The sequence below is a fragment of the Macaca nemestrina genome, chromosome 12 (assembly GCF_043159975.1).
Source record: "Macaca nemestrina isolate mMacNem1 chromosome 12, mMacNem.hap1, whole genome shotgun sequence".
NCBI classification, from domain to species: Eukaryota; Metazoa; Chordata; class Mammalia; order Primates; family Cercopithecidae; genus Macaca; species Macaca nemestrina.
In genome coordinates, this window is record NC_092136.1 from 115521612 (window position 1) to 115545938 (window position 24327).

At 45.8% G+C, this 24327-nt stretch overlaps 1 long non-coding RNA gene across 1 annotated transcript; it reads left to right on the forward strand.

Moving 5' to 3' along the window:
* The first annotated feature begins 4895 nt into the window (after window positions 1-4895).
* Window positions 4896-19668, forward strand: LOC139357376 (uncharacterized). The gene is made up of 3 exons (XR_011610363.1): window positions 4896-5439; window positions 16198-16284; window positions 18019-19668. It is a non-coding gene; the product is annotated as an uncharacterized lncRNA (long non-coding RNA).
* Window positions 19669-24327: the final 4659 nt, after the last annotated feature.

Below are 24327 nucleotides of genomic sequence, written 5' to 3' on the forward strand. Positions count from 1 at the left end.
TTCCTCCCTTCTCCTTCCCACCCTTCTCCGATCCTCTTCCTCTTTACCCTCCTTCTCCTTTTTCTTCATTTATAATCCTCACTTATCAGGAAGTTTGCTATTTCAGTTTCTCCTCTCTACTCTAGAGACCTGAATGGGGAGAAAACCTAGTTTCTAGTCCAGGCTTATCTGCTAATTCTCTTCATAAAGAATGTAGTCTACAACTGCAAAACGTATCATGCAACTAGGGTATGTTTCCCCCAGTTGGTAAACGCACAGGTTAAGGATCTTGGGTTATTTAAGTCTTAAGGGCCACTGGTTTTTAACCACGAAGTCTCACAGTTCACAGATATTTCCTTACTGTGCACCTCTTCAACCAGCCTAGCCATTTCCCACATGTTTGCTTTTGGTCATAAACACCCAAAAGATGCAGTTTGGACCACACCGGTAATCTCAGCACTTTGGGAAGCTGAGGTGGGAGAAGCAGTTGAGCCCAGGAATTTGAGACCAGCCATCTCTTAAAAAAAAAAAAAAAAGTCTAGGTACGGTGGTGCATGCCTATGCCTTTAGTCACAGCTACTTGGGAGGCTGAGGTGGGAGGACAGCTTGAGCCCAGGAGTTCAAGGTTACAATGAGCTGTGAACGCACCACTACACTCCAACCTGGGTGACAGAACGAGGCTCTATCTCTAAAAAAAGAAACAACACACAACAAAAACGAAGATGCAGTTTAGAGCTCTGAGAGTGAAATGCCATAATAGTACACCAGCCTCAACACACGCCCCATGGGTGCAAGGCAGAACCTGCTGTCATTTTGCTGTTAAGTCATTCAACAAGCACTGATCGAGAGCCAGCTATGTACTGGTGAGCTGAGGGTTTAAAGGCAGATAAGACACAGCCTCACCCCTCCAAGACTGAGCAGCCTGCTGGGAAGATGGGTAAGTAAACAGATCACTACACTTGAGTATACAGTACTCTGTGGCCAGCCTAGAATGATGCTGCAGAAGACGAGGGCTTGGGGGGGGGCTTGTGGGACTCAGTGGGGAGCCATGTTCTGCAGGTCAAGTAGGATTTAGCCAAGGGAAGCTGGAAATGGAAACCCACACTGTTCCTCCACCTTCTTGGGGAGATGTGGTACCTATGGTTGGAACAACGGACAACTTAGCGAACTTCAATCCAGCCACCAGCACTCTTTCCCAATTTAGACTCTTGAAATCTCTGCACAACGTCCTCTGTCCGAAAGACCTGTCCCTGGGGGCCAAGTCAAGGCTGCAGCAGAAGGCTGTCTCTGAGTGCGTCTCAGGTGTGGGGCAGGGTCCTCCATCTGTCTCCCTTGCCGTGGAGGTGTGTTGGTGAGGTGGGACTGATGGATTCTGTGAAAAGTGACTGCACCCCAGTACTATACTAATTGTGCTAGACAGAGCTGTTTAAATACCACCAGACTGAATATTACTCAAATTAAAATGAGGCCTTAAATGTCATTATTTATGTCATTATTAATAGCCCCTAATTGTGTTCTCTAATCATCATAAAATTATGTTAGTATTAATATTCACGTCAAAGCTGCCTTGGGAACTTGGAAGATTAAAAAAAAAAATTATACCATATGTCAGTTCCCATGAATGTGAAGCAAGTGCTGGTTTTAGTGCATCGGTTCAGGCTGGAGATGACAGTGTGGCCTGCAATGGCTAGGGACTGGGGTAGCCCTCATCTGCTGCTCCCCAAGTGACTGACTCCTGGACTCCTGCACCTGGCAAGACCCTTGAAGGCACCAGCAGGAGCTGTTCTTACAGGACACCCTGCAGGCCTCAGGCCAGCTACTCTCACGGGTGAGAGGATTAGACGGTGTTTGGTGCCCTGGGATATGGTACTTTGCCTTCTCCTCTTCTGCAACTTTGAGACCTGCTTCTGTCTAGACACCATAATGAAAAGTATGTTGCAATCCTAGCTGTCCTCCCTCTCCAACTACTCGCAGACTCCACCTCAGTGTATTTGGGAACCTGCCCAAACTATCCTCTGTTGCTTGGAGGAATGGTGTGAAAGAAATAGGGTTACTTTGGAAGGCCAAGGCGGGCAGATCACTTGAGCCCAGGAGTTTGAGACCAGCCTGGGCAACATAGCGAGTACTCGTCTCTACAAAAAATACAAAAATTAGCTGAGTGTGCACTTGTAGTCCCATCTACTCAGGAGGCTGAGGTGGGAGGATCGCTTGAGCCCAGGAGGTTGGGATTGCAGTGAGCTGCAATCGTGCCACTGCACTTCAGCCTGGGTGACAGGGTGAGACCCTGTCTCAAAAAGAAAAAAGAAAAAAGCAAGAAAAATACTTTTTACAAGAAAAAGAAATAGAGTTGAATCTTGCAGAGAAATTTATCATATAATATAGAAAGAACTTTCAGGAAATGTACTTAGAGATTCAGAATTTAAAAATATATACAAGGTGTCCATAAAGTCTGGAAACAGGTGAATCTAGCTATGTCTTCAAGGATAGCTTCTTACGATAAGGAATAATAAATAATATTTAATATTTAAAGGATATTTATATTTAATATTTAGATATTTATATTTAGATATTTATATTTAATATTTAGATATTTATATTTAGATATTTATATTTAATATTTAGATATTTATATTTAAATATTTATATTATGTTTAATATTTAAAGGATAATAAATAATATTATCCTTGTTTCCACCCTTTATGGATGACTTGTACTTTGCCGATGCTAACCTTGCCAGGCCTTTTTTGGGGTAAAATTGTGACCCCCCCCACTATTTGGATGGGGTTCCATTCGGATGCTTGCTTTTCTTATCAGAGATGAGATGAGTGAGAGCCTCGGTTGGGGATGAGCTGAGTTACGCCTCCCCTCACATCACGTGGGACTTTGGTTCTGCATCCCCTTGGATTGACATGGGGTGTACGAGGTGGGGGCTGACGAGGCAGGGGGTGTTGCCAATTAGTGCTTCCCTCCCCTGGGGGATGTGTGAGGCAGCTGCCTGGGACCCCCAGAGGTATCAGCCTCCTGCTGACATCACTCAGGGCTCCTCTTCATTGTTTCTACAACATTCCTTTAGGCTGCTTGCTCGGCACCTCAGCCCGCTACTAATGGAGTCCACGTGACCACGATGTGTCAAGCAAATCTGGGGCAACCGCCTCACTCTTCCCAGAGTCCTTGGAATTCTCTGGAACTGAGAATATTCAAATGCCTTTCTTGGTGAAACAGCAGGCTTCCAACCCCCCAAATATTATGACTTGAGTTAAATATAACCCAGAGCATGAAAATAACGGCACAACACAGGAGCAGGGGTTCCGGGGAGCGAGCGGCTTGCGTACACACACAGCGTCTGTCACGCTGGGTGTGGCAGGGCGTTTGCAGGCCCCACAGACACACAGGCAGAAAACCCACAAAATCACACAGAAGGCTTGGTGCTTTCTGGGCTGGCAAGTTTCTACTTCAGCCTGGATGGACCTTAAATCTGCTGGTTTCTGAATATATACACACACTTTTTTTTTTTTTCCTAATCAGATGTGGTATGGCTTAAAGGGTAGGAGGAGCTCTCTTAACTATGGTGTAGAAAGCGAGACTCCTGCTTTCTCAGACGTGCAGGGAGGATTGGGTAGGCCTAGGACACTTGAAGGCAGTGTCAGATGTGGCTCGGCCATGCCTATACTTATTTCCAAGCCCAGAGGGTAAACAACATGCCCTTCAGCCCACAGATTGCCTTTTAAGATAATCTAGAAGGAGCAGCCTTGGCCTGCAGAGGGGAGGGTGGGTGGATGTGTGTTTGGGACCACAAGCCAGGTTCTGCAGTCTCCCAGCTTCCCTTGTAATCACATGCATAAGTTTGTGGTGAAAACTCAGTAGGTCATAGATAAGCAAAAGGTCTTCTGAAAGTCAGACTCTCTGAATTCCAAACCCAGTGATTACAGTAATTGTTGGCCTAGGGCTGGATTTGAACCAGTGAACCTAGAATAGCAGAGTTGAATAGGCCCCCTTTCAGAGCCATTCCACCACCAAGTTACCCGGCAACACAGCCACGTGGCTGCTCCTCTGCTCTTCGCTGTGGGCCAAACAGCAGATGGCTCAGGCCATCCCGAAAGAGCAGATATATCGGCATCTTCTTTGTAATACTAATACCTTATACATGTAGGAGGATTTATAGCTTTCGTAGCATGCTTTTACTTAAACGGCCTCCTTTGATCTTCATAATGTAAGTGGAGCACATATAATTATCCTCCACTTTACAGATGAGAAAATTGAGTCTCAGGACAGTTATCGGCCAAAGGCTATTGGCTTACAAGTGACAGAAGTGGAGTTGATCCCACGCCACCCAATTGCTAGTGCTTCATTCTGGGTTGCCCACTCTTAGAAGGTGCACCCCTCTATCCCTCCACCGCCACTCAAAGGCAGTTTGGGAATCTGGGAGGTTAGCTAGGCCGTGAATACTACCAAGGCAGCAGCAATATCGCTAAGCTCCCTACCCTTCCTCGAATCTATTCTTTTTTTCCAGCCATATCTCAGGCATGCATGAGATGAAGTCCAGAGAAGTGCATGGGAGGTGTGAAGGGAAGGTGGTGACAAAGATCTTACTCTCTCAGGGTCTCTGCTTTGTTTTCTGTGGTTGCTGTCTCAAAGACAGGTCAGCAGAAATATCCCCCATTCCTCTTGAATCTGAAAACAAAACCATGAAAGTACTCCTCCCTCATCCCCCCCTCTCCAATCACCCAATCCAAGGCACTTTATTTGAGAGGGGGCTTGGGTTGAGGAAGGGGGGTTCCTACTTCACTCAGCTGCTGCTGTGAGGGTTTTAGGAACAGGTGACAGCAAGAGGATAACTGTCCTGGAGTCACACCTGGAGCTGTTAACCTGCTTCCTGCTTGAGGAACATAGACATAAAGCTGTTCTTGTGGAATTCACACAAACACTTGATTTCCCCAGAACCCTCCTGCATCCTGAGACCCACTGTCCAGCTTCCCACCTCTGTGCCCCACACACCTTCCTCCTCTCTGTCATCCGCTCTACAAAGCCTCTGCTAGAAGTTGACAAAGCTGACTGGCTGCTTAATGTGCTACAGGTGGTGTTGCTAGGCAACCACCCCACTCTGCAGCTCAGACTCTGTCAGCCCAGATCAAACCCCTGGTAGCACTTAACCCCGTAACTGCTTAACGCAAACACTAATTACCCAGGCCCACCAAACGGCACATTTATAAGCCATAATCAAGGGTCAGGAGGGTGCATTCTCAGCACCTTCATTCCTTCCACCTACACTTCCTACCCCTGAACCCTGGGTCAGGCTGTCACAGGCAGGATTTCGAGGCCTTTTGCCTGTAAGTGCTGGTTCCCTTTTCTCTGGCCATACCAGGTGGACACAGAATTGTAGTGCTGGTCATCCCTCTGCACTGGACTGGATTCTGCTAAGGTCAACCAAGTGCCTTCAGTTGCTGGTTCTCTCGTCTCCAGGTAAGAGGCTGCAGAGCCTGTTCCTGCATTTTTATTGATGTGTAGGCTAAGCCTCTTGGCCTAAAACCTCATAGTTATACCTGAAATTTGTTTCTTTGAGGTCTGTGCTCAGTTGAGCGGGAGATGACCACCCAGTTTTGACAATTCTCCTAACACTTGAGCGTTTTGCATTTCTGTGGTTCGGTTCATTTCCCCAGATGGAATAATTCACATTCCTTTAGCTTGACCGGGAATTACAGGAAGCTCTAGGCATGTAGATAGATACTTTTGTAGATCAAACTCCAATATAACTGATCTGTTCTTGAGTTGGTCTCCCGCTTCTAGACTGTGATCACATTGCTAACTCTTAGGAGGTGCTCAGCAACTATTGGCGAATGCGTGAACACAACCACATTTTACATTTCCACTTCCTTAACCACAGAGTAAAGCTGACAAAGATGAGAGAGACCATTAAGTAGCAGAGCAGACTCTCCTATCTCTTCTTGCTTCCTTTTTCTTATGAGATTAAACTGCATAAATCAGATTACAGGAGATCCTGACGAGGCACCGTCTTCTTTCTGCAAGTTGTCCTGATTGTAACAGGCAGATCTAGGCCTGCTGGGCCACGGGTGTGGAGGGTCCCATCCATTCCCGAAAGGCGGCTTCCCCCTGGCAGGTTGGGCACGTTCCCAGGATGCCAGAACACTGGATGGACTTTCAGGGGATCACTACCACCCTCTTTCCCAGCTGGAAAAACCAGTAAACCCTTGTCCTGCTGGCAATTGTTTAATTATTCAAGGGTGAAGGAGCAGAGAGATCTTCCTGTTTCTGAGTGTTTGGGATCCTTATTTATTTAGTAACAAACATTTCAACCTCAGAGCCCCACCTCAAAGTTAGCATCCCGCTCCCTGTGAATGAAATGTACCCGGTACTGCGCACCGCTTGTGCGCACATTATTGTTTAAACTTCACCAGGGCTCTCGCATATGGATGTAACCATCTCTGCCCTACATGTGAGAAACTGAGGTCCAAAGAGGCCAAATAACTCACTGAAGCTTGGACACCTAGTAAGTGGCAAAGCCAGCATCCTGAAGCCTATTTTTTCCTTCACTATGGTACACTGCCTCTCAGGACATTGGAAAACCAGAGCCCAGTGAGGCTGAGTGACTCGCTTGAAATCCTGCTGCCAGCAAGTGGTACAACAGAGATTTGAATCAGGACTGATCTGGCTCTAAAGTTCTTAACACATTTTGTCTTCTGTACCACAACACATTTTAGAGTTATTCCTCATTTCTGTGTTGGGTGGTGCCTCCTTAGAGGCGAAATCCGTGTGTCCAGCATGCAGCAGTGGGTTCTAGGAAGCAGCGTAGACTGTGTCCTGAGCAGACTGTATTCTGAAGTGGCGGGCCTCCTGTCCATCTCTTCTCCATTTCCTTGAAAGGACCACATTGAGGGGGTGAGGAGAGAGAGAAAGAAAAGAAGGAGGAGGAGGAGAAGGAAAAGGAAAGGGAGGGAGGGAGCGAAAGAAAGAGAGAGACAGATAGTAAGGAAGAGAGAGGGAAACACACACACACACACACACACACACACACACACACACACACACACAGAGGGAGGGAGGGAGGGAGAGAGACTTCTAGTTCTGGCAGCCCCAGTGGCTCCCTGTTTCCCCCTCACATCTTGAGTCAGTAATGCCTTGGCTTTGCGCTAAGCCACTGTTGCCAGCTGGTGGCATTAAGAGTTGGGATTGCCAACTTGGTCACAGGTGACAGGATTGCGAACATCATCATGGCCCTGGCTCCTTCACAGCAGACCCAATGGGTCATAATAAGCCCCAGTTGGGGAGGTAAATGGAGGCAAAAAGAGATTGTTATCTTATGGGTCCGAGTGAGGAGGGGGCTGAAGGGCTCGCCCCATGAGTTTAACACTTTCATGCATGTGGTTTCTCCATAAAGTATTAATAATGTTCCTATAATTGATACTTCAGGGCAATAACCTCTGACAAAATGGCCCTGATTAGCAGATAATTGAGTGTGTTGGATTGTGTCCTGAGAGAGCTGAACGCCAGGCAAGGCCCATTAGCCTATCATAATGACCCCTTTTGTCAGGTATTAGTGTCATTAAGAGCCTGCTCTCTGAAATCAGTCCCTTTATTTAACTCTTTTCCCTAATTATATGGATCATTTTACAAATCAAAGCAAATGTTTGCATACAGCCCCCAGTCATGCAATGGACTGAGGTGCTGGAGGAGCAAGCTGGAGATTTCTGAGTTGAGAGTCCTCGGTCAGGAGGACACTCTTTGTCACTGGAAGTTTTCTGGAGGCGGCGGGCCCCCTAGGGAGTCCAGCCAGGGTTCCGCAAGGCTATGGCGCACCCTGTCGGCTCAGGTGCCAGGGTGATGGAACATCTGGATAGGAGGTACCTTGCCAAGACAGCTTGCAGGCCACACGTAAGTCAATGCCTCAATTCATCTTGGCAAACATCTGGCCCCTCGGACCAGCTGCTTAACACAGAGAGCACTAGGATGGAACAGGTTGGTACCAGCCACGGGGCACCCAGAAGACACAGGACTCCTGAGCTAATCAACTGGGTTATGCCCAAAGCAGACTCACATCTCTGTCAGGAAGCAGGAGCCTCTGGGAATGGCTAGGGAGGAAAAGTAGGACCTGAATCCCCTGGATCTGGGAAGATATTGCCGCAGTGGACGGGTGTCCATGCTTAGAGCTGCCAGTTAGGTAAGCAGCCCGTGCGCCTGGGACTCCCAGGGACTTACAGCGTGATCAGGCCCCAGGCCACACACATGGAGGCTGACACAACAGGGAGCTCAAGGGACAGAAAGCCACATTCTGACCTGCTCCTCCTGGTCCTTCTCACTCATTAAAAAGTATAGACAGTTTCCCATTGATTTGAATCCAGTCACTGGCTGACACCTTTTCCACCCTCCCCAGCGCCATACAAAGCTTTTTATCCCAGAGCAGGTTCCATGTGGGTGAATCAGAAAAAGGTCTCAGTCTCCAGCATGAATTGCTTAGAGACAAGGAACTGATAGCTTTTTGGCAGCTAAGAAGGATATATTTTTATATATACCAAAGATGAAGGTGAAAGGATATCACTTGTTACAGGGAAGGCTCAGAGGTTGCTGAGCTGCAGATAATTTACTTATTAGGTAAAGTGATGGGTAAATTTCCCAAGAGGAGTTAAGACCTGTTGTAGGGCCTGGGGTGGTGTCTCTGGACCTTATTTCCTGCTCTCCTCTCCTGTTTTTGCACAGCAAATGCTCCTTGAGTTTGCTTTCCCTTGTTTTAATCACAGAGGGGCTCATGCTCTCATGATTTGCGTTGGGCCTGGTGAATTTCCTAGCATTGGCCTTGAGTGGAGAGCTGCCAGCCGTGCAGAGAAACTGCTGGGGTTTTTGCCGAGGAAGCAGAATTTTGGTGGTGGAGTGTGACATTCTCCTCTCAGAAATAATACCTTTCATTTAAGGTAAGAGAGGAGGTTTGACATCCCATGAAAATATGATTTTCAGCCCTGTTCTGCTTGGGGTAGACTTTTTCTGTGGGGCCAAGTTGCTGAACTAGGGAATGTAAGCCCCTAAACTGACAGTGAGGGGTGGTGGGCTGAGGTACAGTACCTAAGACTCCTCTAGAAAGGGGACTAGACAAGGGGAAATCCTGCTTTCTTGCTGTAGCCCTCCCTGGGGACCAGTTCTGCTCAAACCCCAAGGAATGCTGTTCCCAGGAAACAAAGAATGTGCACGTCACCATTCTGAATACTGAGAACAGAGTGACACTATGGACGATTAGACAAATAAGCTAATAAATATTCTATGTTACGCTAATTTCTAAGTAGTAACATAGAATTTTATGTTTATTCAATCAACGAACATTTTATTTTATTATTTTATTTTATTTATTTTTTTTGAGACAGGTTTTTGCTCTGTCACCCAGGCTGGAGTGCAGCAGCATGATCATGGCTCACTGCAGCCTCAAACTCTCAGGCTCAAGAGATCCTGCCACCTCAGTCTCCCAAGCTGCTGGAACTACAGGCATGCACTTCCCTGCCCAGCTATTTTTTTTTTTTTTTTTTTTTTTTTTTAAGTAGAGGTGAGGTCTCACTATGTGGCCCAGGCTGGTCTTGAAATCCTGAGCTCAAATGATCCTCCCGCCTTGGTTTCCCAAAGTGCTGGGGCTCCAGGTGTGTGCCACCATGCCTGGGCTTTTTTTTTTTTTTTCTCTCGTACAGACAGAGTCTCACTATGGCTGGTCTTGAAATCCTGGATTTAAGTGATCCTCCCAGCTCAGCCTCCCAAAGTGCTGGGATCACAGGCATGAGCCACCACTCTTGGCCTCAACAAACAGTTTTTCAACATCCCACTGCCTGGGCCCTGAACCAGGCACTAAGTATAGACAGATGGGTGGGACATGGAACCTGCCCCCAAGTAGTTCATGATCTCTTATGTGTATGGTGGTGATGGGGTATACAAGATCCTTAATTCAACCCATTGTATTGATGCCACAATAGAAATGTAGGCTGGGTGTTATGGAAATGCACAGGAGGAAATAATTAACTACTTCTGCCTAGGAAAGAAAGAGAAGGAAGGTTTTCCTGAAGATACAATGTTTAAGCTGAGATTTGAGAATCTGTCAGATGAAAGAATGAAATAAAGCATAGGAACAACAAAGAAAAGCTACAATTTATTAGGGGTTCTAGTATAATAATCATAGTATCTCGTCTTCCGGAGCAATTACTATATGTTAAATGCTTTGCATGACTTACCTCATTTGATCGCCACAGCAACCTTGTGAGACGGGTATTTTTGATATCCTCATTTTATAGTTGAGGAAATAGAAGTTTTGAGGGAATTTATAAAAATTTTATAATCTGTTAGAGTCACACAATTATTAAACGTTGGGCAATCAAGATTTGAACCCAAGGCTGGGCGTGGTGGCTCACGCCTGTAATCCCAGCACTTTGAGAGGATGAGGCAGGTGGATCACCTGAGGTCAGGAGTTCGAGACCAGCCTGGCCAAGGTGGTGAAACCCTATCTCTACTAAAAATACAAAAATTAGCTGGGCGTGGTGGTGGGCGTCTGTAATCCCAGCACTTTGGGAGGCCAAGGCGGGCGGATCACTTGAGATCTGCAGTTCAAGACCAGCCTTGCCAACATGGTGAAACCCTGTCTCTACTAAAAATATAAAAATTAGCCAGGTGTGGTGGCACGTGCCTGTAATCCCAGCTCTACTTAGGAGGCTGAGGCAGGAGAATTGCTTGAACCTGGGAGGCAGAGGTTGCAGAGAGCTGAGATCATGCCACTGCAGTCCAGCTTGGGTGCCAGAGCAAGACTCCATCTCAAAATAAATAAATAAATAAATAAATAAATAAATAAATAAATAAGATTTGAACTCAGACTTCTGAAGCCAGAGTGCAAGCTCTTTTTTCATCCACTATCCTGCTTCCCTAAGCACTGTACAAATGTTAATTCATTGAATCCTCACAATGACCCAAATTTTTTCAGGTGAAAAACTTTGGAATGCTGTGTGATGATCTGTGGTATGGAGAGTACAGAAGGCAGAGCACGTTTGGGAAACTTTCCAAGGCAACTTGTGAGGTTTCCTGCAGGCCCTCATTCCTACCACCCTGGCTCTTCAGAATAATGATTCTGAGTTTCAAGTTCTTTGTGGATAAAATGTAGAGTTTGGGAGTGAGAAGCAGAAGGGAGTGAGGTTGGTAGTGGGCAGAATATGGTCCCCCAAGGATGTCCATATCCTAATACCCACAACTTATGACTATGTTGAATTACTTGGCAAAGTGGTTGTAGCAGAAATTAAGGTTGCTCATCAGTTAATCTTGTGATGGGGAGATTATCCTGGTTTGTCTGGATGGGCCCAGTGAAATCATAAGGGTCCTTGTCAGGGGAAGAGAGAGGCAGAAGAGAGAGAACCAGAGAGGAGAGAGTGTGAGAAGGGCTCAGTCTGATATTGCTGGCTTGGAAGATGGAGGAAGGGGAACCAAAGAATACAAGAAACTGGGAAGGCAAGGAGATGGTTTCCCCTCCAAGCCTCCAGAAAGGAGTGCGGCCCTGCCGGTGAGACTCACTTCAGACCTCTGAACTCCAGAACTCTAAGTTAGTAAGTTTGTGTTGTTCAAAGCTACTAAGTTTGTGGCAATTGGTTGTAGCAGCAATAGAGTTGGAAAGGAGGGTGGGTCAGCTTGTGGGTCAGCTTGCATACTGGACTAAGGAGGTCAGTTATTAATTAATCATTTTTTTAAAATGAGTAAAAGAGAACTTCACCGTGCTGAGTCTGTCTGTGACTCAGAGCAGTTCAGCCTTAGGCAATGCTGCCTAGGTCCCCTCAGGAGCCAGGCTCAGCGGGCCCATTCTAGGCCATCGAATTCTGCACATTCTTTGGAGACCTAGGCAACAAAAGATCTTTTTCATAACCACATGGATTAAAAGTGAGGGGATGGGGAGATGGTAAGCTAACTCTGTGAGAGGCTGAATCTGCGGATCACTGAAGACGTATTCTAGGGTAGGGGTTTATTTTATCATTGGCTCATTCATTGAACAATTGTTGACTGGCAACCTGTCATATGTCAGACATTGTGTACAGAGGATACAATGGTGAACAAAAATACATTTCACCATAGCTTCCATAGAGCTATGGTTCCATGAGAGTAAGATGTTAAAGTCACAAAATAGATGTGTAATTACAAATTGTAGCAAGTGCTATAAAGAAAAAGTGGGTTGTGATGAGATGGTATACCAGGAGGACAACATTTACATTGAGGTCTCATGAAAGGTCTCTCCTGGGAGGTAACGTTTGGGATGAGACCCATGCATGAGAAGGACTTTGTGGCGTAGAGGATGAAAAAAAGCACTCTAGGCCAGGCGTGGTGGCTCACAGCTGTAATCCCAGCACTGCACAGTGGCTCATGCCTGTAATCCCAGCATTTTGGAAGGCTGAGGTGGGCAGATCACCTGAGGTCAGGAGTTCAAGACCAGCCTGGCCAACATGGCAAAACCCCGTCTCTACTAAAAATACAAAAATACAAAAACATTAGCCAGGTGTGGTGGTGTGCGCCTGTAAACCCAACTACTCGGGAGGCTGAGACATGAGAATCATTTGAACCTGGGTGACGGAGGTTGCAGTGAGCTGAGATCATGCCACTATACTCCAGCCTGGGCGACAGAGTGAGACTCCATCTCAAAAAAAAAGAAAAGAAAAAAAAAAAGGAGCACTCTAAGGAATGAGAGAGCAGGAGAGCAGCATGTCTGAAGGCTTGATCTGGTAAGTGTGTGGCAAATTCAAGGAACTCAGAGAAGGGCTGTAAGGCGGGTAAGTAGTGCGGAAGGGACAAATAGGACAAGATGTTGTTGGGGAAATAGGTGAGGACTCAACTGGGGGGGACTTTGTAGGTCTCTTCAAGGACTTTGGACCCAACCCTGAGCAAGATAGATAACCACTGAGGGGGTAAGGAGTGGTATCATCCATAATCTGATTTGCACTTTACAAAGATTAGGTTGGCTGCAGTGTGGAGAATGTTCTAGAAGGGCAGCAGAAAAGAAATAGGGAGAGCAGGGAGGAAGCTATGGAAATAGGAAAGAAGTAGTGGCAGTTTAGACAAGAGTGACAGTGCTGGTGATAACTGGGTGAATTTAACATTATTTTGAAGATAGGCTCCTCCAGACTTGGTTACGGGTTGACTATGGGAAGTAAAGGAGGAGGCAGATTTTTGGCAGAAATGACAAAATATATGGAGATATCGCTTATTGAAATGAGATAGGTTAGGGGAGGAGAGAAACTATGATGAGCGAGAGCTCTAAGGGTTTTATTCTGAATATGTAAATTTAACAAGTTTTTTATATACCTTTTAAAGATGTCAAGTAAGCAGATAGGCAAGATTGGTACTCATAAATGAGGCTGAGGTCTGGGCTAAATATATAAAATCATGAAGTTTCATGACATAAATAGTAAAGGTATGGAAAATAAGATGAGGGCCTAAGACTGAGTCTGAAGAATCTCCAGCATTTATATACAATTTCTCAGAAGAAGACATATATGTGGCCAAAAGCATATCAAAAACACTCACTCTCACTAATCATTAGGGAAATACAAGTTATAACTGCAATGGTTGTTATTAAAAAGAAAAAAAATGAAAGATGCTGGTGAGGTTGTAGTTAAAAGGGAATCCTTATACACTGCTGGCCGGGTGGAAATTCGTTCAGCCACTGTGAAAAGCAGTCTGGAGATTTCTCAAAGAACTTAAAATAGAATTAGCATTTGACCCAGTAATCCCATTACTGTATATACCCAAAGGAATAGAAATCATTCTACCATAAACACATGCACAAGTGTGTTCATCACAGCACTTTTTGCAAAAGTGAAGACATAGAATCAACCTAGATGCTCATCGGGGTGGACTGGATGAAGAAAATATGGTACATATATACCGTGGAATACTACACAGCCAAAAAAAGAATGAAATTATGTCCTTTGCCACACATGGATGGAACTGGAAGCCATTATCTTAAGTAAATTTATGCAGGAACAGAAAACCAAATAGCACATGTTCTCACTTATCAGTGGGAGTTAAACATTGAGTACACACGAACACAAGAAAACAATAGACACTGAAGTCTACTTGAGGGTGGAAGATGGGAAAAGGGTGAAGACTGAAGAGCTCCCTATAGGGTATTATGCTGATTATCTACCTGAATGGCAAAATTATCTGTACACCAAACTCCCATGACATGCAATTTACCCATGTCACACACCTGCACATGTACCCCTTGAACCTAGAAGTTGGGGAGAAAACAAGTGTTTAGTATTGTGAGCCAGGAATGGTGGCTCATGTCTGTAATTCCAGATACTCAGGAGGCTGAGGTGGGAGGATTGCTTGAGCCCACAAGTTTGAGCCAGCCTGGGCAACATAATGAAATCCTGTCTCTGAAAAATAAAAATAAAAAGATAAAGTTTAGTACTGCAGATACAATATCTCAGCAAGTATTCCATTTGCTTCCCAATGTTTCCCATCCCTCTTGCAGTTAGGTAGGGCCATGGGACTAGCCCTAGTCAAAGAAATGTGAGTGGAAATCACAGTCAAAAACCCATATGTAATGTTCCAGTTTCTCTCTCTCGCTCTCACTCTTGCTCTCTCCCCTTTCTGCAGCTACTAGTTATTGGGGCCTCCATTACCTGGGTCCCTGGGTGACTTTGTGGAGCAGAATCCTTGAAGATATATCCTGGACATAAAATATGAGGTAGAAATAGACTCTTGTCCAGCTACTGAGATCTTGAGGTTGTTTGCTATTGCAACCCATTCTATTCTATTCTATTCTATTCTATTCTATTCTATTCTATTCTAATACAGGTAAAGAGACAGCAAAATGTAGCATTAAACAACACAGACTCAGTACCAAAACTGTCTGTTCAAATCTTGTCTGTTGTAGTTACTAAGTAAGCTGGGCAAAGTTTTTCTCTGTGTCTTAGTTTTTTTTTCTAGCAAAACGGGGAAAATAGTAACATCTATGTCATAGGACTGTTTTGAGGACTAAAGCAGTTAGAAGTATAAAGTGTGTAGACTTGTACAAATAGTAAAGAGTTAGTATGGTTTGCTCAAGGAAGGGGAGGCTGCAAAAAGCACAGCAAGAGACGAGAAAACTGGGAGACAGTGACATCATAGGAACAGAAAGATGAGAGTGCTTCAAAAAGGAAGGAGGGGTTAACTGGTCAAATACTACTGAAGAGTTCAGTAGGATGAAGACCCTAAAGAGTGCTCATGACATTTAGTAACCTGGGAGTTACCGGTGGTCTTGGCAAAAGTAGTTTTGGTGGGGTGTGTGTGTGTGTGTGTGTGTGTGTATGTGTGTGTGTGTGGCATGGTGGGGGGCAGCTGTGGAAGACACAATGATGTGGGTTAAAGTAAGAAAATGGAGAAAGCATCTGTATACAAGGCTGTTGGGCAGCTTGGTGGGGAAGATAGTAAATACAGAGATAGGGCAGTTGTTAGAGGTTGGTGTGGGGTTAAGGAAGGTTTCAATTTTAAGATAGGAGATTCTAGAGCATATCTAAATAATGAAGAGAAAGTTCAAGTAGGGAGGGGAAGTTGAAAATTTTAGAGTGGGAGGGCATAATCAATGCAACAAGTCCCTGAAGTGTTTTGAGATCTGGAACATCGAAGGACCAGCTAGCTTCTGCCTCCACTGGGATGGGAGGAAGGGGAGGGAGGGAAGATGGGCACAGGTTTAGAGAAGGTGATGGGTTTAGAGGTAGGAAAATGAGGAAAGGCTCTTCTGTAAAGAATGGAACTGAAGTGAATGGGAAAGGCTTGCTCCCACAGTGATTAGATGGCAGATGTTAGGCTCCCAGTGAGGAAAAGTGGGGGTGTAGTCCTCAGGAGGGGAGCTGCACAAGAGCCTGCTGCCCACGTTAGATGAGCATCCATTTGAAGGTGCTGCCACAGAGTTGGATCTGAACCCTATCCATGAACTCCACCCAGCATCCTCTCATCTCTAGAAAGATCTAGGACTTGGTTCTGTAGTAGAACAGAGTTCAGCCAAGGACCCTTGAGTGGTATTTGGCCCTCAGTTTATATTTTTAAACAGGTTTCCTTCCTCTACTCCACACAAACTCTCCTTTCCAGACAAACTATTCTGTTAAGTATCTCGTGAGCTTTTACCAGCTCTTTCTGACCAGACCCCTACCTCTAGGGATTTTACACATCTGGACTGTCTTCTGCACCAATCTCCTTTCAGCTAAATCCAGATCATCCTTCTAGGTGAAACTCAAGCCCCAGGACTTTGAAGTCCCTCCATCCTGTCACCCCACATGACCTCTCCCTCCTCGATGATTTCTACAGCACTTGGTGAGTACCTCCTTCCGTTGGGAATAACAGTTCGTACCTCTTTCCGTTGGGAATAACACGTTCGTTCGTATGGTTACATCCAGGGCCATTGTGTTGCACTCCATGTGAATGTACTCCCTGGGGTTTTGCAGTTCACACTTGCATGGCTCCTGATGTGCCCTGAATGGCATCTCCTCAAAAAAGTGTAGATTTCTTCTAGTGAGGGCAGGAATTTTGATGTGCACATGTTTGGGTCTTCTGTGATGCCTCATTTGTAATAGGTCCTCACTAAGTATTGGTTGATAGATTTACTGTGGTCAGTGTGAGAAAAGCTCAAAGAAGAGGATGCCATGGCTCCACCTGGATTTCTTCTCTAACTGGCAGGATTTTCCTTAAGCTCTGACCTAGATTATAACATCTTCAAAATTGAGAGACAAGAAATTCCATTCACACCTTACCCCCACCCTACATGACAGAGCAGTGGGCCAGAAAAGGATTCCTGCCGACAGGCTCTATGGTGACCTTGGGCAGGAAGGTCTTGGGTGATGGGAGATGTTATCAGTGCAAATAAACTCCTTGCGTGTTGGCCAGGGCTTGCTAACTGCAGCAAAAGATGATGAAATTGCTGGGCTTGGGCAGACGTTCCGAAGCAGGAGAAGAAACATATTTGTTCAAGATGTGGGTCTCGTTGGCTGTCAGGCTGAAATCTTCACCTCTGCTGTTTCCCATCCTGGATGCTCCCAGGAGCACTGTGTGGGTGTGCAGTTTAAGATAACACGGAGTGTCTCAGGTTTGTTTGGCTTTGAATGCAGTGCCCTGCAGGTAGGTGGTGGGTGTGCCTACTCAGAGCTTGTGTGGGGCCCAGAGGCACCTCCAGTAGACTGAGTAGAGGCAAGTGAGCTGGGGGAGCTGTCCAATGCTTCTGCAGCTCAGCCCTTACCTTTAGGGACCCTCAAGGTCACCCAATGCAAGCTGCCTTTAGGAGTCAGGCCAATACTGGGGACAAAACCAAGTCAGGCAAGAATCTGAATACCAATTAAAAGACATAGTGCTGCCATAGCCCTCCTCTGCTTCAATTTCTGCTCCCGCCTTTGCCTCCCTCCGCCACCTTCAGTATCCACAGCCATTGTTCACCAGAGGTGGAATCCAATGAAAAGAGGAATAGGGGCTGGGCAAATTGGCTCATGCCTATAATCCCAGTGCTTTGGGAAGCCAAGGCAGGGGGACTGCTTGAGGCCAGGAATTTGAGACCAGCCTGGGTAACATAGTGAGACCTGTCTCTACAAAAAATAAAATACAATATAAAAAAAGAGAGAAATAGGCATTGTGCTAGCAAGAAAAGAGGTCCTCTGTGGTGAAGAGAAAGAAGAAAGTACAGAGTAGATGTCCAGTGACTGCTGAAATGGACCGAAGAAGGCACGAGGGGCCAGCTTCAACAAGAGTGGGCTGGTTGGTTCCTTTAACACGTGGGCTGCTTCCCAGAAGGAGTTCCTTAAGAAAGGTGCAAAGGGAATTGCTGAGTGGTAGCCAAAAAACCACCCTGTCAGTTTTTTTCCAAAGAGAATTTTATTCCAACTGAGACCCCATTTACAGCGAGAAGGGCCAACTCTGGCAGGTGTCCCTCCCTGGCCCTTTCCTTGCTGATGGCTTCATAGCCTGCCTCCCCACGTGGCTTCCTTCTTTCCCTGTGTGCTCCTGGCTCCCCTGTGCCCCAGCAGGTCAACAGGCTGCCTCTTACGTTTTTGTCTGTTTCAGCTAACAGGTCTCGGACAGGCAGGCAGGAGTGGCTCGGCAGGGTCTTTCTCTTCCCAGGAAGAACGCTGCATTTATCGTGAGGCTGTCTCTGTCCTCCTTGGAGGCTCCTGCGTGTACAAATCAGACTCTAGGTCCGGGGACAGTGTGCTTGCACTGTCAGTGTGGCTGACATGGAAACTGCTCAGATTCGGGCTGAAGAAGAAAGCACTTTTAGAATCACAGGTGGAAATTGCTTACATCTCTGTCCTTCTCCACCCCTTACTTCTTCAAAAGGAACAGATAATGCTGAACTCATCTTTTTCAAGAAGGTGGCCCTGGTGAACTAGCTCCCTGAGTCTGAGAATCGGAGTCCATCTGAAGCTTGGAATTCAATTGCTCCAACAATGGGGGTCCTTGGGGTAGGCTGGGGGAATTCTCTGGCGATTCACAGTTCATGCTTTTCCCTGATTCTCTGTCCCTGACATGGGAGCCTGAAATGTATTTTGACAATGGACATTCTTCGTGTTCTGACTGTAGAGGGTGATTTGTGGGTACCCTGACTTCACCTCTGTTATTGGCGGCCCAAATAAGGAAGCCAACAGCAGAGGAGACATGAGGGAGAAGTAAAGAAGGGGAGAGGGTGTGCTAAAGTGAGGCCGTGAGTCTCTGTTTTCTCCATTCCTTCCACAAATGACCTCATTCATTATGGAAAAGGGTTAACTGATATTGAGTCATAACATGCAAAAGGAGAAAGAGCCCAATCGATACCTCTCCGGGGCCCCTGGGGGTGGCGGATTGCTGGGGGTAGGCTGGAAGGCAGCAGCAAGGGAGGACGGGAGAGTACTTAGAAAATGATCGGGTTTAAGAAGTGGCTCTGGAGCATCTGTGCTTTTGTTAACCACGGAACATGCGCATCTAATCTCAATTGACTTCTGCCACCATCTCCAATCTCGGCTTTTCTGTTCATGCCAGTTATGAGACCTTAGCTGCAGGCGATGAGGTGCGAGAGACCTCACATTACCTGGGTGGAGGGAACCATATGGGCTCGTCCTGCTGGGGCATTGGTGGTGGTAGAGAAGAGACTGAAGCAGCAGTTGGGTTATTTTCCCCAAGGTCTTGCCCCTGCCTCCAGCTCTTCCAGTCCAAACTTACCTGAGGAACTGGGTTGAATCTTTTTGGCCTTTATCCCTGGGCCTCATAGAGGGACTCTGCTAACATCTCTGTAAGTGGAACAAGCACGCCATGAATGCACCGGACAGTCATGATACGATTGAGTCTTGATACGATTGAGTCATGATACGATTGAGTCTATCCTGTGAAGTCCAATGGATAAGCTTGGGTGATGCCCAAGCGCTATTTCTTTGGGCCTCAGTTTCTTCTGCTAACCAAAGAAAAAATTTAATTAGGTGATCTACAGCTGCACTGTCCAACAATGTAACCACTAGCGACATGTGACTATTTGAATTTAATTTTAATTAAATGTGTTAAAAAATGTGGCTCTTCAGTCACACTAGCTGACATTTCAAATGCTCACTAGCCACATGTGTGGCCTGTGGCTGCTGTATCAGACAGGTTAGACATCAGACATTTTCATCATTGTAAAGAGTTTTGGGGCTGGATGTGGTGGCTCATGCCTGTAATCCTAGCACTTTGGGAGGCTGAGTCAGGAGGATCGGGTTTGAGGCTAGGGGTTCAAGACCACCAGCCTGGTCAATATAGCGAGACCCTGTCTCTAAAAACAAGTAAGTAAGTAAGTAAATAAATAAATAAATAAAGTTTTGTTAGCACCCATCTATAAGGTCATTTGCAATTCTGCATTGCATTATTCTGTAATTGTCAATTATTAAGTATTTTATAGAATTAATTCCTTTGCCCCCTTGAGCTTCCTCCTCCTATCAGTTCCTATCATCTGCTGCCACATACATGGCAAGGCACACAGAACACACACACATGCACATTGCTCTCTTCCATCAGGGCAATGTTGAGAAATCTGATAGCCTGGCTTAAGAACAGCTGAGAAGTGATATCTGCATTCCCATCTTGACTGTAGCATTATTCACAGTAGCCAAGTAGCCAAGAGGAAACAGCCTAAGTATCACTGACAGATGAGTGGGTAAAGAAAATGCGGCATATGTACCCAATGGAATACTATTCAGCCTTAAAAAAGGCGGAAATCCTGCCATTTGCAACAACATGGGTGAATCTGGAGGACATTATGCTAAGTGAAATACCCCAGACCTAGGAAGGTAAATATCACATGATCTCACTTATTCGTGGGATATAAAAGCTGAACTCAGCACAGAGTAGAAGGGTGGCTACCAGGGGCCGAAGGATGAGGGAAAAGAGGAAATGTTGGCCAAAGGGTCCAAACTTTCAGTTATAAAATAAAAAAGTTCTGGAGAGCTAGTGGACAGCATAGTGATTTTATTTAATAATACTGTATTATATACTCAAAATATACTTTGCTATGGGAGAAGGTTTTAAGTGTTCTCATCACATATACACACACATACACACAAATGTAACTGTCAAATGACAGGCATATTAATTAGCTTGATAGTAGGAATCATTTCATACTGTATATATACATATATCAAAATGTCACATTGTACACCTTAAACATACACGATTTTATTTGTCAATCACACATTCATAAAGCTGGAAAAAAAAAGTGGGTAATTGGGTGCTGTTCCTGACTTATTAAATGTTACAGACTTTACTTCACGTACTGATTCATGGCCCAAACATTCCCTGAGTGCCTGCTGCTCATCAGGGATTGTCCTGAGTGGGAATGGAATGTGGAGTTTGGAGAAGATCCTTTATTATATACAATTCTTTTTGCAGTAGAGGAGGCACCACCATTGTGAGCATCAACAATCCTCCGTGTCCACTTGCTTGTAATGTTATGCAAAGAGAGCTGGGCAGAAGTAGCTTCACCCTCCGGGGGCTTGCATCGTACAAAGAACTCTGGGACATTATAAACGCTTGATATAGACAACAGGAAGACCGTGAAGAGTTCATGATTTTGTTGTGCAATAAATACTCTGTTTGAAGCATGTACAGTTATGGGGGCAGATGAGAGAATCCTAGCTCCCTTCTGAGCCTCAGTTTCCCCATGTGAAATGAAGGGTGGAGCCTGTCCATCTCCAAGGCCTCCTTGCTAAGATTCTGTCGTCCAGAAGTCTAGACATCTGAATGCTCTTTAGAGGAAAAGACTTACTATGTGCGAATTTCAGGTGACACAGGTTTTTCTCTATTTCCCAGTAGTTCTGCCCTTTACTTCTTTTAAATCCTGAGGAGGCCTAGAGGCACCTTTCTTTCCCTGTGCCTCCCACTCTCATTCCCCTCCCTTCTTTCAGGTTGCACAGCCCCAGCATAGTTCTTGTCATATTTCCTACTGGATCGGGTGTTTAATTAAAATCATAATTAAAATTGATCTCCTCATTAGCATGCACCTGCTCTGCCTCTCACATCCTTGCGTTCCATTATCCACTGAAGATGTCAGGATTGACAGGCGAGAGCCAGACCCCAGGCCAGCCCTGCCGGATGGGGCTGGCCGATGACAACATCTGGACAGAGAAGACTTTGGTGGAGAAGCTGCATTTGCAGTTGAGCAACAAACAATTAGCATCAGGCGGGCTCTCTGGGGAGAGGCCAGGCTGTGTGGTAGCCTGCAGGCAGGTGGCTGAATCTGGGGGTCCTGCAGGAAGTATCCTCCCGCCCAGCCCTGGGTGCTGCATGCACACACAGAGGAGCACACACAAGCACACACCTGCACACCCTCAGGTGATCTGTGACAAGCCGACAAACTCCTTGCCCAGGAGAGTCTGGAATGGCAAGAAGAGAGAGCCTCTGTTTTCCCTGCCATGAAACCGCATTGTGCCCTCGAGGAGCCTCCAGCAGGGCTATTTGATGTCATCATGATTGCCCTTCAGGGGGCGCCAGTGAGAGTAAGCTGGGCCTACTGGCACCTTCCTCCCCAGCTTGAGATGTGCAGAGATGTGCAGGGAGGGGTAGCCCGGCCGGAACATGCAGGACAGAGAGATGTGTGCTGATGGCTGCTTGCACAGCCTCTCCTACCCACGGAAAGAGGAGGGGGCCCAGAAGGAGACAATCACAGGGATGTAAACTGGTGTGCCTTTCAGAGTACAGGAATGTAAGCTCCCTGAGAGTGAGGGATTAAAAAGAAATTTTTTCTTTAATTGTGGTGAAAAACATATAACATAAAATAAATTTATTTATTTATTGAGATGGAGTCTCTCTGTCGCCCAGGCTGGAGTGCAGTGGTGTAATCTTGGCTCACTGCAACCTCCACCTCCTGGGTTCAAGCGATTCTCCTGCCTCAGCCTCTGGAGTAGCTGAGACTACAGGTGTGTGCCACCACACCCAGCTAGTTTTTGTATTTTTTGTAGAGTTGGGGTTTCACCATGTTGGCCAGGCTGGTCTCAAACTCCTGACCTCGGGTGATCCACCCTCCTCGGCCTCCCAAAGCGCTGGGATTGCAGGCATGAGCCACCATGACCAGCCTATAACATAACATGTATACTTACCATCTTAACCACTTCTAAATACACTGTGCAGTGGTGTTAAATATATTCACATTGTTGGGCAACCAATCTCTAGAACTTTTTTATCTTGTAAAACTGAAACTCTATACCCATGAAATAACTCCCCTTCTCCTCCACACAGCTCTAAGTAACCCCTCTGCTACTGTCTGTCTCCAAATTTGACTACTCTTGGCATTTTATGTAAGTGGAATCACACAGTGTATGTCTTTTGGTGACTGGCTTATTTCAGTTAGCATAATGTCCTCAAGGTTCATTGATGTGGTGGCATGTGTCAGAGTTGCCTTTTAAAGACTGCATAATATTCCACTGTGCATATATGCCACATTCTCCTTAGACGCTGTTCTGCCGATGGGCAGCGGGGTTGCTTCTGTGTCTTGCTATCATGAGTCATGCTGCTATGAACATGGACATGCAATCTCTCTTCAAGATCTGGCATTCAATTCTTCTGTATGTATGCAGAAGTAGGATTACTGAAACATATGGCAATGTATTTTCAATTTTTTAAAGAACCAACACCATTTCCATAGCAACTGTGTCTATTTTCATTTCTACCAGCAGGGCACAAGTGTTATACTTTTCTAATTTCTCTACATCCTCACCAACACTTGTTATTGTTTTCTCTTTCTCTCTCTCTCTCTCGCTTATTTCACTTACCTTAATGTCCTTAGTTTCATCCATGTTGTAGCTTGTGTCAGAATCTCCTTTCTAAGACCTCATCCAGGCCTTAAATTCAAACCCAGGCCGAGAGAGTGCCCTGGAGAGGGGAAGGCAAACCCCGAATGTCGGGCCCTGGGTTGGGATTTTCTCCCACTAGGGAGGGTGTCTGAGAGAGTTAGAGCAGGGTAGAGAAAAATAAAAACTGCTGAGAACTAACTCGGCTGCAGAAGGGGCCATGGAAATTCTCTCTCTCTCTCTTCCCCCGTCTCGTGACCATTCTCTAATGGGTGTAAGGTGATGTCTCGCTGTGGTTTTGATTTGTATTTTCCTCATGATTAGTGATGTCGGGCATCCTTTCCACTTGTTCCACCTTTTTTTTTCTTTTGAAAATCCTGTGCAAAGTTTTAAAACTTAGAAATGTAGGTCAAATTGACCTCATATCTAAGGGGGTTTCGACCAAGGAGACAGCCTATGGTGAAGGGAATTTAGGTTTGGGGTTTAGATCTCAATTCGTATCCCATAGTTGTGCCAATTAGGGGCTATGTGGCCTTGGGCAAATTGCCTCTCCAAGCCTCAGTTTGCAAATAATGTAAAATAAAAATAATAATGTCTACTGAATAAGGCAGTCCCAGGGAAGAAATGAGGTAAAGACCCTATAATGAATTATTCTTTTTCTTGTTCTTCTCCCTTGTTGCACTGAAGCTGGTGCTATCATCCTACAACTGACAAGAACACCAGGACTTACTTTGTCCCTTATGTTAAGCACATGATATCCACTAAGCACCTTTTCTGTGTAAGACACTGCAGCCAGGAGTGAGGGAACTCAAGAGATATGTAAGACATGGATCTACACCAGGAGCAGGCCTGGGATTGCCAGGTCAACGCAAGGCCAGAGCCAGGAGGGGACATCTGTGTCTAGAGCCACCCAGCTGGCTTCTCAGGAAGGCTAAGGCTTGGATAGGCCAAGAAAGTTCCCTGGAGTGGGAAGGGCAGACCTTGAATGTCAGGCCCCTGGGTGTGGATTTCCTCCCACCCAGGGAGGGTGACTGAGAGAGTTTGAGCAGAGCAGAGAAAAATAAAAACTGGTGAAAACTAACTCGGCTGC